Genomic DNA, 16,921 nt, shown 5'->3' with positions numbered 1-16,921 from the left:
GTTATAATTATACTAAATTTAGAAGAAAATATACCTTGGGCTTTTTTACTGATATTTCGTATCTAATTAATAGTGTCATCAGTGACCATTATGTGTCATTATGATCAATGATGTCTTTTAAAAATATTTCGAGCAATAGTGCCCAGGTTATTGATTGACCTATTGTAGATAGTGCTAAATTGGCTACAAAAAATACTAGGTTTTAGTATAAATTATCCTAAATTTTGGAGGAGGTATACCTAAATTTTGACCTTTTGTACCTACAAATTGTGTGCTCGGGTTGTCATCACTCAACATAATTTCTATAGAATAAAAATCATATGTCTGCCATCATTATAGCATAAAAACCAATAGTACGAGAAAAATTAGCCATCAGCAGATCTATTTTTCCAAAAACAACCCAGAGGACAAGAAAAATTAGCCAAATATTATTTTTCAACAATCCATTATCATCTGATAATATCGTTGATGCAACACGTGTCCGATAATTATTCCTCTTCACGTCATTGGCAAACATCTAGAAATCATCAGTGTCACGGGATAGACACTCGACCTACATGCAGGCATATATACCATAATCAAGAGTAACACCTTGATGACGACAATCTGCTTTGATCACCTCCTGATTGCCTATGGCAAAACCTAAAAGATGAGCAATGCAACCAGCTAAAAATCGTGCCTACGAAATAGGGAATGCTTTAATACTCGATCTTAAGGCTTATTAGAGTAGAATATTGTCAAATTCACATATACTCTGGCTATCCCAGCTGAAAAGAATCTTGGTTTGAATTCTATAATTTAAATTTCTTCAGATACTTCAAAAACTAACAGATACCAATGTCACCTATCATTAATCAGAAAAATTATATATCTGCATCTTGTAAATATATCTTTATTTAGATCCTACAGTCTTCCCCAGATGGTCGATGTCAACCTGGCAACAAAAGGTTCATATTCTGTGTTCTGTAACTGCCAATATTTGTCATATACCTCCAAATGTAACAACACTTCTTGCTAGATATTTAAAACAAGAGTACAAATGTTATCTTAATCCATCTTAATCTAATAAGAAGTACAATCAAATATTAATTGTGTAGTATCCATACAATATATCTCAAATTCATAAGCCGGACTTTGTTTTTTTTAATAAACCTCATGTAAACGTTTATGATTTGACTATCGATAGGCTTACCAAACAAAAAAGGATAGAATATAGGTCTAGTTAAGCTCAGAAAGTCATCTTGCCAAATGACAACACTAGATGGAGAGAAAATTATTTCCATTACAGATATTGAGAAAGAAGTGTTAAGACAAAATTTAACATATTCAAATTAAACTTACTCCAATTCATCACTAGATAGAAATTCTGTCAACACCTTTCTCTCTTCTTCTGATCCTTATTCATGGCCACAAAAATCACCTCTCTCTTTATATATCTCCATTTTATTCTTGGTAGGACTCTTGCCATCTTTTTCAACATCTATGATGGATTTTATCTATGTGGCAACATATTTAGAAATATAAGTTAAAATCCATACATGTTTAGCAACAATATATAATAACATACAAAAACTATTAAACTTCAAAATAACTATTTTAGATTATGCTCCATCTACCTATTTTATTCTCTTCCTCCTGCGCTTTGGTGTTGAGCTAGGGGGAGTCACAAACATTGACGTCTTTTTTTGCCACACGATCAACCCTATTCCTAACAGTATCCACAATAGAAGTTTGAAAAAAAAAATTGATCTTCACTGTTTTTGAAGTAGCAATGTCATTACCAAAGCATGCTCTTCACTTGAACCACTATTTTTTTCTACTTCCAATCCATCACCATCAGATCCTACCAATCAGTGTTTTCTTTATTCAATTGAGAAATAACATCTTTTACCATCAAATCAACATTATCATCCAAGTTAAGAGTTAGATCTTCATTCACTTCTACATTCAACTCAAATAACCCGGCAAGTTCAGTCTCACCACTAACTTCGACTTCAACATTCTTGCTCTCTTCAAAATTAAAATCTTCTTTCTCACTACCTATTTTTTCACTAACTGGTTCTGCCTTCATATCATCATTACTCTTTTCTTCACTACTTAGTTTAGTCATCATCTTCTTATTATCTAATCCATGATATCTCACACAATATTTTTACCATTAAAATAAGAGTAATGTAGTCAAAAAAATATCTTATCATTATTATTTAACATAAATAATTTTATTATTTCTATATTTACCAAATAACTTCTTTGTTTGCCGCTTAACATAATCTCCTCATCCAGAAATGGTACTATATCTAACACCTTTTCATAATTATAAACAAAATATCACTTCTACAATCATATTTAGAAAAAATATACTAAAAACATAGCAACTTACCCTGCTGAAATCAATGTCGGTAAATAATCTCTCAACTATATCACATTGGATGGAAATCTTACTCTATTCCCAACGAAACAACTAGGAAAAACATCATAAAGACCATGCATACCCAAATGAAGGTATTCTTTCATATAACCAGGTATGAATACACAAAGATATTATTACAATAATATGAAATATATCACAAGCACACTTCAAAAATTTAAAACTCACCATTAGACCAATAGTACAACCATCTACATACTTTTTACTTCCTTTCAGCCTATTGTCATTACCGACGGTATGTAAAATAAGTTGATGACACAAAAATATGTATGCTACATCTCTCCACAAGTAATCAAAGAACCTTGTTAGGTTATCAATGTAGGACATAATAAATCGAGGAGTGGAATAATTGTTGGATCGAAGAGTTTCGCTAGGGGGGGGGGGGGGGGGGGGGGGGAATAGCGATTAAAAAAATCGTAGAGCGCACAACGGAAAAGTAAAGACAAAGGCGTAAAGCAATGCTAACAAAGGTCATTTTTTACTTGGTTCGGAGCCTTTATCGACTCCTACTCCAAGACTCACACACAAGGGTGCTTTTGATGGTCAATCACTAATTATTCGAAAGGTAATTACAGAATTGAAGTACAAGAATTAATTAGAAACGGAAAACCAACAATAATTAAAAAGAAACAGAAAAGTAGAACTTGTCGGAGGGCCTTCGCAGCATCATAGGAGCACAAAGGAGTATATCTTTCGTTGTTATGTTGAGCTTCAGCCTTTACCCTCCTTATATAGGAGGTTTGGGGCGCCTGGAACCTTCAGGGCGCCCTAAATATGACGTAGCTGACCAACCAGGATGCTCCACGTGACGAGGCTCGTTGGGGAATAAACTTTGCATTCTGGGCGCCCGGACCACTCTTCTCTAGAAAGTCCTTCTCCTGCATGAAAGAGTTAGTCCGAGGCAAAATGCAAATAACATTATCCTGCAAAGAAAGTGTTAGCACAGTTTAAAGTTAACAAGCAGAGCATTAGCTAGATTCCGTCTCCTCGAGACTGGAATCTAGTCACAATCTCGACTTAGATATCCGAAATGCGTCAAAGTCAGATCAACGCCTAATGTTCCCTTCCCGGGAACGCGTCCTCACAGTCACTCCCCTCCAGTGACTTACCTTCACTTACCTGCCAGACGTCCGGTCATCCCTTCGACCCGTATGGACTTCGTGCCAGCTATCCGGTCAGCCCGTCGACCTAACTGGACTTCGTGCCAAACGTCCGATCAGCCCGTCGACCTGTCTGGGCTTCTCCTGCACACACTCGGTCAGAGTATTAGATAACAACAAAACTAACTTAACATATTTTGTCATTTATCAAAACTTGAGTTAGACCATTAGTGCTAACCGCGCCAACAATAGTTACCAATAAGAAAAATAACACAGTTAAATAGAAGACAAATAAACAACTTAACAAAATCATCCACTTCAGAATCCTTCTATAATCCAGGTAATACAAGTATTTTATCATGAATTGTAGTCTTATTTATGTTGTCGACTTTTTCTTCAAATAATTGAGCCATAAATTTGGACTCCATGCTGACATCCAAATCAATTGGTTGCCCCACATGGGCCACACTAAAGATGATGCAAAACTCGGTCGATGTGAATGGAACTATAATGTTGCCACCAAACAAGAAAGAATGCGAAGACTTATGGAGTCTATTTAATACTAAATCTATTCTTATACTACTAATTGGTATCTCAGGAATCTTAAGACATGGAGCAAGTGAAGTGCTTTTGATCCTCTCTTTTTGCTTATTACCCAAATTAGGTAACACTTCATCAAACACAGCTTTGAAATATGTTGGTGAACAATATGAACATAATTGTTTGTTGCTTTTGTTCTTGCTCTTCTCCACATATTTCCCCTTAACCTTCTTTAATTTTACAGCACTAGTTTTCTTTTCCATTTCTGCATAAAAATAAATTACTTAACAATTCATATCATAAACTATAATACATGGAAAATATTGACATCAAAGCGCTTCAATTGAGTATATTATTCAGTTTATTGATAATCACTACACAACAACCACATATCTCATTCAATCATTCAATTGAAGAAGATAAAATACAAACGCATTCATTAAATAGGTTACAATTAGAACAATCCAGAACCCATTTGTATTCAAACTGCCAAAATCAATCCCACTCAAATAACAAGAACAATTTATAATTCATAACATAAAGTACAAATCATGAAAAATACGAGTATCAAAGAGATTAAATTAAATATATTATTTGGTTTTTATTAATAAATACACAAAAGTAATATATATGTTTCAATTCTTTAATTGAAAAAGATAAAACACAAACGCAGTCATAAAATTACAATTAGAACATCAAAATTAATTTTATTCTAGCTAGTAGATTGAACAACAATAAAAATTTAAACTATTTTCCATTCATGCCTTAAAGTATAAACCCTAGACATTTTGGGCATGAAAGCGCATAAATGAAGTATATTATTCAGTTTATTGATAATCAATACCCAAAACTAACATATTATAAAATGCAATTCAAAAATCAAAACTAATTTTATTCAAGCTAGTAGAATGGACAACATCAATTATTATAATAATTTACTCATTCATATCCTAAAGTACAACCCTATATATTTTGAGTATCAAAGTACTTAAATTGAGTACATTACTCAGTTTATTGATAATCACTACAAAATTTACACATATCTCACATTCCTTGAATTGAAGAAGATGCAATACAAACTCATTCATAAAATTGCAATGCAGACATCTAAACCTAATTTCATTGAACCTCAACCTCACAAAATCGAAAACACCCATAAACTAAAGCTTCAATTTTTCACAAAGGAATAATAAATTAGTCAAAATCTAGGGCACATAAATTTTACTTACCGATGATTCAAGGGTTTAAGATGGTTTAGTCGGGTTCTGCCTCCTCTCTGATTTTTGCCTTCAACGTCGATGAAAATGGTTTAGGGACGAAGTCGAGGAGTTTGTCGTCGAGTTTTAGAGTCACGGAAGAGGAGTGCATTGTCAAGATTTGGAGTTGCAAGGTGATGCATCAAACATAAGAAGAGAAAGGAGCAGTTGTACATTTTAAATGCAAACAAAGGCAATATGATAATTTCGCCAAGGTTAGGTAGCTGAAATAAATAAACTGGTTTACTCAGATATCGAAAACAAATTTATATTGACATGGGGACTAAATGCAAACATTTAAGTTTGCATAGAGAAGACAATTTCCTACTAAATCAAACTCAAATATTGAATTGAATTAATTAAAAAATAAATAAAAACTTAATTATTTTGTAACAAAATTTCATATAAAAAAGTCATTGATAATTTTTTTTTAATTATGTCATTATATATATATAATCAAAAATTTATAAAATACCAAAGAAGATTAATAAAAAAAAATTTAAAATTTTTTATTATTTAATATCTGATTATAAGAAAACAATAAAAAGTAAAATAAAATTAATAAAAATAAAATACAAACTTAATAATTTTCTCAAAGAGTCCTACTATCTTAAAAAATAATTTATACCAAATTAATATTGCTTACTCCAAATAATCTCCTTAATTTATTTATATAATTTTTAAAATAATTTTTCTAAATCGATATAAATAGATGATGCTCATGAATCAATTTTTTTCGCACGGTGAGAAGGAGAATGAAAGAAATCTATTATATCAAATCTCTTGATATTCTATTTTTACAACACAAATGTGGTGATGTTTTAATAAAAAATAATACCAAGGTGAGATAATATTTTGACCAAAACAACACCAAAGCAATGATGATTGATCTTTCCTGAGAACACCGATAGTCAACTCGTCGATGATTGAACATTGAGGTTCCTTATCTGGGTAATCACCTAGCCACATGATTTCGTGAAGCTTTTCCAAGAAGCCTGAGATGAGAAATACGTCCAAAAGAGAAGGTTAAAATGATCGTCAAAGGGTTATTCAGCGTAGCCACTCCGACGCTCAAGTCTTCGAAGAAGGAGAAGTTGAAGATGCATAGGGGAATTAGGATTTGAGGTACGTGTTATGTGCACGTACATTTTCTCATGAGGACAGACTAACTTTTATAGGATTGTGTCCCTTCTTCACATTCTCCCCCTATTCCTAATTTCTCACGATTGTGCCCACGTCTCTTGGCATAAATGATTATTTATGCGCTTTTTATTTCGGGGTGAATGTCTGCGTTTTCTATTTTCTCACAATGACAACTATGTTGTCCATGTCTTTAATGAATAACAGTTCCTCGCTTTAATTTCTAACAACTGGGGTCATTTTAGGTCAGTCGAGGGTGGAAGTCGAGTCTGGATTGGATCCGAGCATCCGTGGAGGAAGTCTGGAATCAGGAGTAGTAGGAGTCGGGCCTCGAGTTGGCAATGATCATAGCACAATTGCTTGACTTTTGACCATCATTTTGACTAGACTATTGACCCCTCAGGCCAAGTGGCACCTCTTGATTCCCTCTCATATCACTAATCTCTCCTTTAAGTCTAATCAAAAGAGACGAAAGTCTGACTGACTATACCAATATCATGTGGCCAGACATCCTTCTTTATCATGATTAGTTGGACACGTAACTAAGGGTAAATCCTAGCACGACTTTTAACAAGATTGATGTGTGCCTTGATTGTTCTCATGTCTCTTAAATGTGGGGCGTGCTTTTATTAGCTTTGGTTTCTAAACCCAGAAGGCCCAATTATCTCTGAAGTTATATCATATTAATGTGAGGTCTCATAAGGAAGACTAACCGTCACCTCAATGTAATGATATTTGGAGTTGTTGTGACCCATGTGCTTAATCAAGCAGCCAATGATCCTCTCTACTTTCTAGATGGTCCAGATCCAATTGTCCTGACTAGATGCATGTAAATATAAATTAGGCTGTGAGTGTTAGTTAGAGCCCTAGAACCAATCATTTGATTATTGTATTATGGACTTGTTGTATCATATTCTTATATAAATAAAGACATTTGTTTTTGGTTATTATACTTATTTGTATTGGTGCCAAATAAACTAAGTATAATAGCGTCCTTGAGTAGAAGGTTCTTACCTATATCAATCGATTGGTTGAATCGATAGTGAGATGATATAGGGAACATTACTCTTAATCATTCCTAGTCGAGTATTAACATTCAGGGACAATGTTAATGCGACGAGACTAGCATGTAGATCAACTCGATGACTTGATCTCACAAGTCATGGATATAGAGATATCAAGTTGACACATGGGTATGCATTGGAGAATGTATACTGAATGACCCGCCATGAGAAAGTATCGGGGATCGTTATATGAGTGTCATATACTTTCTCATGTGGCTATTAGTATGACTACTAGTCCTTGGACCTGAAGTCACCATGGTTCCCTACATAAGGAGTTATGTACTTTAAATTCGTCAAACGTCACTCGTAACTGGGTGGACTATAAAGGCGATTACTGGGTATGTAACGAATTATGCAGAGGGATATGAGTGATGTAGATGGGATCTATCCCTCCCATATGACGGGAGTGACATCGATATTCTTGATAGAGTGAGACCACGAAGTGCATGACCATGCCCAAATGAGTCAATATGAGATATTGAGCTCATTTGATTTAGTGAGTCTACTTGGAGTTCAAGATTTAGATTGATTAGAGGATGACACGGTCTATGTCTCACATTGATCAATCTAGATGTCTAGAATAGAAGGACGCTTGTCATATTTTGTGAGGAGTCACAATTAGTAGTCACAAGGTGATGTTGGATCTCAACATTCTTGTAACTTGGTAGTAATGATGTGTTTCTAGATACCGCTCATTACTTATGCTCCTAAATGGGTTTAGGGGCATTGCCAACGTTACAAGAACCTATAGGGTCACACACTGAGAACAATTAGATGGAGATTAGGTTCATATGATGAACCAAGAGGATTAGATTAATGTGATGAATCAAATTGGATTAAGAGTAATCCTAATTGGGCTAATTGAGTTGGACTCAAGTTGATTCATGTGTTCAATGAGTCTAATTTAGATTATGATTCATTGAATCAATTTAATTAAATGTATTAGATTCATTATATTAAATTGGTTTGAATCAAATGGTTAGATTAGATCAACCATGAGAGAAATTTGGTCAAGTTTGACTTGACTTGAGAAGGAAGATGAAAGGTCAAGTTTGACTTGACCATTTGCCACCTCATTTGTGAGTTGGCATTAAGTGGCCAATGATGATGTGCCACATCATCATAGTTAGCACATGTGTGTGCCACCTAATGGAGGTTACAAATCCCCTCTTTAATGGTCACATTAAATATGAATGGAGGTTACAATTCCATTATATGGCCGGCCACTTTTGTGATGAATGAAAATTTGATTTTTATTCAAGGCATTCATTCCATCATCTTCTTCCTCAAGCTCTCAACCTTTCTCCCTCTCCTCTCTTGGCCGAACCTTACCAAGGTGCTAGCACACCTTTGTGTTAGGTTTCTCCACCTATCTGTTCGTGTGGATACTTCTAGAGGGTTGTACACTTGACAACCTCGAGATCCGGCATCACTTGGACGAGCGGGATACGCGAAGGGCTTCGCATTAAGGGTAAAGATCTTCTCCTAATGTAGATCTAGATGTAAGAAACTCGTACTCGTAAATTTTGTTTTATTTTACTTCGCACGGATCCGGTGGCATGGGGGTTTCGGAGTTTCCGTGACACGAAAAAGTGATTTTCGCGGCCCGAAAAAACCCAATAATGGTATCAGAGCCACGTGTGAAGTCTTGTACGAGTTTATTTTATATTTTTATGAAAAATAGCAGTTCTGTAATATTCTGTAAATTTCATATTTTTATAGTTTTTATGGGTATTTTTCTCGTAGAAGCGAAGCACAAGTGTTTCGACACTTGTAGGCTTCGACTACCGAGAAGATTTTTTCGAAACGGCAAGGTTTCACCCCAAATCTTTTTGGGACAGCGGGCTAAGGCATTGTAGGATCGTTAAGGAACACTCGCGATGGTTAGATCGCGGGTAGGGGCGCTGCCCCTGGCCCCGCAAGTGGATTCGTTCCGCGATTGCGCCCGAAAACCCGCTAAACGGAACCGCCGGGAATTTTACTCATAAAAATTGTAAAAATTACAGAAAATTATAGAAAATACATAATTTAGAATTATGTATCATTTTGTGATAGTCATGGCCCAAAAAGACCCAATTTGATTGGAAATGTGTTGTAATTCATAATACGGCCTACGTGCCGTCATGTGATGTGCATGTTGTATATTTGATTCGCGACCTGCGCGTCGTGTCTTTCTTTATTTTATATTCTTGTTGTAAATTAGTTTAGACTCGAATGTAACTCGAGTTTTAAAAATTGTAATGTACAAAATTAGAGCGGTGGAAGATCCACTCGAGACGGAGTTACGAGGAGGGCGCGAGCAACACAAGTGTTGGTTAGTCCTAAGAAAATCGTACCGGTTCCACTATACAAAAAAAATTTGTACAAGTGTCGAACCTTTCCTTAAATAACCTATTGTGTTCTTTAGAAGTTAAATTAGGAATCGCAGACGGAACTTAACATCATTGATTCCAAATTTAACTTATCTGTTCTTAATGGTTTAGATTTGAATCGCAAGCGGAACTTAACACTATTGATTCAAATCTACCTAAGTTATTAATTCCATAAATATTAATTTTCAAAATTGGCTTCCAGGACTGCATGGTGAGGCACATGGCCTTCTTGGATATGGGAGCAACCACCACCGCCTAGGCAAAGCCTTTTAAGGAAAGATAATATTTATTTCCTTAAATAACTCTAGGTTAACCAAAAAGAACAATCGAATCACAAATTCAAAAAAGAAGAAAACACAAACTCAAAACAAAAACTATTTCGAAAACTCTAGAATCATATGTCTCTTGTGTTTGGTATTTCCATAAATAACTATACAAAGAAAACTAGTATGAAGCGGAAAACAATTACTAGTTATACCTTTCTTTGTAAGCAAAATAACCTCTTAATCTTCTACCGTATTCCTCTTCTTATCTCGGACGTTGTGTAGGCAACGATCTTCCGAGACGAGAACCACCAAGCTCCTTCTTCTCCAAGCTAGATTCGACCACCAAGAATTCTCCATGAGAAGTAGAGGTCCGGCCACCACCACCAAGCTCCAAGGGATGCAAGAAACAAAACATCCTTTCTCTCCTTCTTCTCCTAGCTTGAACCGGCCACCATCAAGAGCTCCAAGAGGGGATAAAACCGGCCACTAGAGAAGAAGAGAAGAGAAGAGGGAGAACCTCTAAGGGTCGGCCACACCAAAGAGAAAAAGAGAGGAAAAAAAGAATAGAGTTGTTCACCATGAAGGCACCTCTACCCCCTCTTTTATATTTCTTGGTCTTGGCAAATAAGGAAATTTTAATAAAAACTTCCTTAATTCCTTTGCCATGAAAAAGAAAAAATTATTTAATTAAAAATAATTTTCTTTTCTTAATATCAATGGTCGGCCACTTATTTCCCCAAAACAAGGAGAGTTTTAATTAAAACAAAAATTAAAACTTCCTATTTTGTTTCTGAAAAAATAAAAATAAAAATTTCTCTAATAATTTTAATCCCTACATGATTGGTTAGTAAAAAGGAAATTTTATAAATTAAAATTTTTCTTTTAAACATGTGGATAATTTTCAAAAAAGAAAGTTATCTCTAAAAATTAAAATCTCTTTTCAATCTACAAATAAGGAAAGATATCAAATATTTTCTTAATCTTTTGTAGAAACTAATAAAAAGGAATATTTAATTTTTAAATTCTCTTTTAAATTATGAACATGGTTAAAAAAAGGAAAGTTTTCTCAAAATTAAAATCTCCTTTCAATCTACAAATAAGGAAAGATTTCAAATCTTTTCTTAATCTTTTGTAGAAAGCTATACTACAAAGATTTAAATTTTAAACTCTCTTTTAAAACCATGATATCCACATAAGAAATAATTTTAATAAAAATTCCTTTTAATTTTCTAGTGGCCGACCACCTAAGCTTGGGACCCAAGCTTTGGCCGGCCACCAACTTGGCTCATCCACTTGGTCTTTGCCGACCCTAGCTTGGGTTCCAAGCTAGCTTGGCCGACCCCATTAGGATGGGTAAGAAGGTGGGTATGTGGTGGGTATAAATCTCTATATACAAGAGGCTACGATAGGGACCGAGAGGAGGAATTGGTTTTGATCTCCCGATGAAATTAAGCATCCCGTGTTCGCCCCGAACACATAATTTAATTTCATCAATAATAATTCATTCCACTAAAGAACTATTATTGAACTACCACACCAATCTCAAATTACATTTTGGGCTCCTTATTATGAGTGTGTTAGTCTCCCTGTGCTTTAGATGTCGAATGTCCACTAATTAAATGAGTTACTGACAACTCACTTAATTAATATCTTAGTCCAAGAGTAGTACCACTCAACTTTATCGTCATGTCGGACTAAGTCCACCTGCAGGGTTTAACATGACAATCCTTATGAGCTCCTCTTGGGGGCATTATCAACCTATATCACTAGGACACAGTTTCCTTCTATAATCAACAACACACACTATAAGTGATATCATTTCCCAACTTATCGGGCTTATTGATTTATCGAACTAAATCTCACACATTGATAAATTAAAGAAATAAATATCAAATATATATGCTTGTTATTATATTATGATTAAGAGCACACACTTCCATAATAACTGAGGTCTTTGTTCCATTATAAAGTCAGTATAAAAGAAACGACCTCTAATGGTCCTACTCAATACACTCTAAGTGTACTAGTGTAATTATATAGTTAAGATAAACTAATACCTAATTACACTACGACCTTCCAATGGTTTGTTCCTTTCCATCTTGGTCGTGAGCTACTGTTTATAATTTATAAGGTACTGATAACATGATCCTCTGTGTGTGACACCACACACCATGTTATCTACAATATAAATTAATTGAACATCTAGATTTGGTATATATAAATGTAGACATTTGACCAATGTGATTCTTATAAATGTATATACAAAAGTTAGACTTTTAGTATACACTCCAACAACAAGGTGGTCAAAGGGAGGAGCTTGAGAAGCTGTTGACCTTAGGTTGACCATCCGATCTTCTCATTGGCTTGAGAAGATCGTAGTAGGGTCATGACTAATCACAAATAATTTAATTAATTGCTTGAGTGTATGTGATGCATAATTAGTAATTAATTAGTGCCTAGCGATTAGATTAGATCTAAATAGTGTACAAGATGCACCCTCTCGATTAGATTAGATCTCAATCGCGTCAACTCAAATGTCTACCGTACCATGATACCTATCGCTACGTCGATCATATGTGTTGTTGAATCTGCCAAAGCATAGCAACACATATTATCTTAGTAGGGTACGGAAGGACAATCTTGGTCCCGCTTATCAACGCATCGGTGAGTACAACTTAATTGAATCGAGTTTAACTATAGGCATTTCCCAATGGTTGGTAGATAGGTCAAAATCACATTTATATTAATTCTTGGGCGTATTAGCCAAAGCTAACTCGAGTTTTAATATAAATGCGGATCTTGATCCTATAAACAAGAGTTGCATAGAGATGTAATTGGTAAATTGTTACCTACCGATCATACTAAGTCTTGAGCGATTTAGCCAAAGCTAACTCAAGGCATAGTATGATGTGGATCTTGTCCCACATGAATTATAGAATTCAATGGGAGCATCATTTAGTTAAAGACCTAATTAAATGATTTAAAAGAATATGATATTTATTTTCTGCATTTTTCTGTTGTAGATAATCATGACGTCGAATACGAACTCTTTCTCCCTACATTCTGTCCTTGAGAAGGACAAGCTCAACGGAGCAAATTTCCTGGACTAATATAGGAACTTAAGAATAGTTCTCACCCAGGAACGTAAACTGTACGTTCTGAAGCAGCCCATTCCGGAGGCTCCTCTTGCCAATGCCACGTGAGCGGACAAAGATGCTTACAAGAAGCATCAAGATAACGCATTAGATGTGTCCTGTCTAATGCTCGCGACCATGAACTCTTAGCTTCAGAAGCAACACAAGTTGATGGGCGCTTACGATATGGTTGAACATCTTTGTCAACTGTATCAAGGACAAGCGAGGCATGAGAGATTTGAGATTTCAAGGGCACTATTTCAGTGCAAGATGTCAGATGGGGCTCCCGTAAGCCCATATGTACTCAAAATGATTTGGTACATAGAAAACCTACAGAGGTTGGGGTTCCCGCTTGGCCAAGAGCTGGCCACTGACCTGATCTTGCAATCCTTGCCGGATAGCTATAGTCAATTCGTTCTAAACTACAACATGAACGAAATTGACAAGTCACTGCCCGAGCTGCTTAGCATGTTAAGAACTGTTGAGCTCAACCTTAAGAAGGTTAAGCCCAACTCTGTTCTGATGGTTCAGAAACTTAAGGGCAAGGGAAAGTCCCAAGCCAAGGGAAAAGGCAAGGCACTGAAGCCTAAAGGAGGGGTCGCTAAGGATGCTACCTGCTTCCACTGCGGTCAGACCGAGCATTGGAAGAGGAACTGCAAGGTGTACTTGGAAGATCTTAAGAAGAAGCGAAGTGACACTTCCACTTCAGGTATATATGTTATAGAAGTCAATCTATCTATTTCTTCATTATGGGTATTAGATACCGGATGTGCTTCTCACATTTATACTAATGTGCAGGCGTTGAGAAATAGCAGGGCATTGGCAAAGGGCGAGGTGGACCTACGCGTAAGCAATGGAGCACGGGTTGCTGCTGTTGCTGTAGGAACTTATTTTCTATCTCTGCCCTCTGGGCTTGTACTAAAGTTGGATGATTGTTGTTATGTGTCTGCTTTAACTAAGAACATAATTCCAGTTTCTTGTTTAGACGAGAAAGGTTTCTCTTTTATAATAAAGGACAAATGTTGTTCTGTTTATTTAAAAGATATGTTCTATTGTAGTGCACCTCTGATGAACAGACTCTACATTCTAGACCTTGAAAGCCCTATCTATAACATAAATACCAAGAGGTTCAAGTCAAATGACATGAACCAAACCTATCTCTGACACTGTCGCTTAGGTCATATAAATGACAAGCGCTTATCCCAGCTCCATAAGGATGGTTTGCTGGACTCATTTGATTTTAAATCTTATGAGACGTGCGAGTCATGCCTACTAGGCAAGATGACCAAGACTCCCTTTAGTGGGCACAACGAAAGAGCGACTGATTTGTTAGGACTTATACATAGTGATGTATGCGGCCCTTTCAATGTCGCTGCTAGAGGCGATTATAGGTACTTCATTACATTTACTGATGACTTTAGTAGATATGATTATATGTACTTGATGACACATAAGTCAAAATCCTTTGAAAAGTTCAAAGAATTCAAGAATGAAGTACAGAACCAGTTTGGCAAGAGTATTAAGATACTTCGATCAGATCGAGGTGGAGAATACCTTAGCCATGAGTTTCGTGACTATCTAGCTGAATGTGGGATTCTATCCCAACTCACTCCTCCTGGAACACCACAGTGGAATGGTGTATCCGAAAGGAGGAATCGTACCCTATTAAATATGGTACGATCTATGATGAATCACACAGATCTTCCGACATTCCTTTGGGGCTATGCTCTAGATACGACAGCTTTTATAGTCAACTGAGTTCCATCCAAGGCCGTGATAAAGACATCATATAGGATATAGACTGGGAAAGATGCCCAAGTGTCTTTTATGAGGATTTGGGGTTGTGAGGCTTACGTTAGACGTCAAGTCTCAGACAAATTAGGACCCAAATCCGATAAGTGCTACTTTATTGGATATCCCAAGAAAACTAAGGGATATTACTTCTACATTCCCAGTTAGCACAAGGTAGTTGTGGCAAAGACTGGGGTCTTTCTAGAAATGGACTTTGTTTCTAGAAAGACTAGTGGGAGTACGTTCGATCTTGAAAAAGTTCAAGATGCGGACTATAGCACTGAAGCCTCGATGGAAGTTGAACTGGAACCACAAAGTGTTGTGGATGATATTGTTCCACAAAGAGTTGAGGAACAACAACCAGTTCAAGTAGACATACCTCTTCGCAGGTCTGATAGGGTACGTCGTCAGCCTGAGAGATACTCATTTCTCTTGTCTGACCATGATGACGTTGTGCTTATAGAGGATGAACCTACCACCTATCAGGAAGCTGTGATGAGACCAGATTCTGAGAAATGGCTAGAGGCCATGAGATCCGAGATGGAATCCATGTACACCAACCAAGTATGGACTTTGGTTGATCCACCTGAAGGGGTAAAACCCATTGGCTGTAAGTGGGTCTTTAAGAGAAAGACTGACATGGATGGACTTATCTATAAGGGTCGCTTGGTAACTAAAGGTTTCAAGCAAATTCATGGTATTAACTATGATGAAACCTTTTCTCCAGTAGCGATGTTTAAGTCCATTTAGATCATGCTTGCTATTGCAGCATACCATGACTATGAGATATGGCAGATGGATGTCAAAACCGTGTTTCTGAATGGAAACCTGCTCGAGGATGTGTACATGACACAACCTGAGGGTTTTGTAGATCCACAGCATACTAGCAGAGTATGCAAGCTGCATAGGTCCATTTATGGACTAAAGCAAGCTTCTCGGAACTGGAATCTTCGATTCGATGATGCAATTAAACAGTTTGGTTTCATCAAAAATGAAGATAAACCTTGTGTCTATAAGAAGGTTGTAGGGGATATAGTTGTCTTCCTCATATTGTATGTGGATGACATACTACTCATTGGGAAAGACATCCCTTTGCTATAGTCTGTCAAGACTTGGCTAGGGACTAGTTTCTCAATGAAGGACTTAGGTGAGGCATCCCGCATTCTAGGCATACAGATCGATAGAGATAGATCTAAGAGATTGCTTGGCCTAAGTCAGAGTACATACATTGACAAGGTACTCCTTCGGTTTGCCATGTAAAACTCCAAGAAGGGATTTCTGTCGATGTCACATGGCATGAGTCTTTCGAAGACTCAAGGTCCCTCTTCTAGAGAGGAGAGAGATCGCATGGATCAGATCCCTTATGCCTCAGCCATAGGATCTATCATGTACGTCATGCTATGTACTTGTCCTGACGTCTCGTATGCTTTGAGCATGATGAGCAGATACCAGTCAGATCCAGGTGAAAGTCATTGGATAGCGGTCAAGAATATTCTTAAGTACTTAAGAAGAACTAAAGAATATTTCTTGATATATGAAGGTGATGACAAGCTAGCTGTAAAGGACTACAGTGATGCTAGCTTCCAGACTAACCAGGACGATTATCGATCGCAGTCAGGGTTCGTGTTTTGCATAAATGGTGGTGCTGTGAGCTGGAAGAGTTCAAAGCAGGACACAGTAGCTGATTCTACGACAGAGGCCGAGTACATTGCTGCATCAGAGGCAGCAAAGGAGGTAGTTTGGATCCGCAAGTTCATCACTGAACTTAGGGTGGTTCCTAGTATCGCTGACCCTATTGAGCTCTATTGTGACAACAATGGAGCTATAGCA

This window comes from Zingiber officinale, chromosome 5A, assembly GCF_018446385.1.
Source record: "Zingiber officinale cultivar Zhangliang chromosome 5A, Zo_v1.1, whole genome shotgun sequence".
Classification (NCBI taxonomy): domain Eukaryota; kingdom Viridiplantae; phylum Streptophyta; class Magnoliopsida; order Zingiberales; family Zingiberaceae; genus Zingiber; species Zingiber officinale.
The sequence above is the reverse complement of the archived record's forward strand: the minus strand, read 5'-3'. Positions refer to the sequence as shown.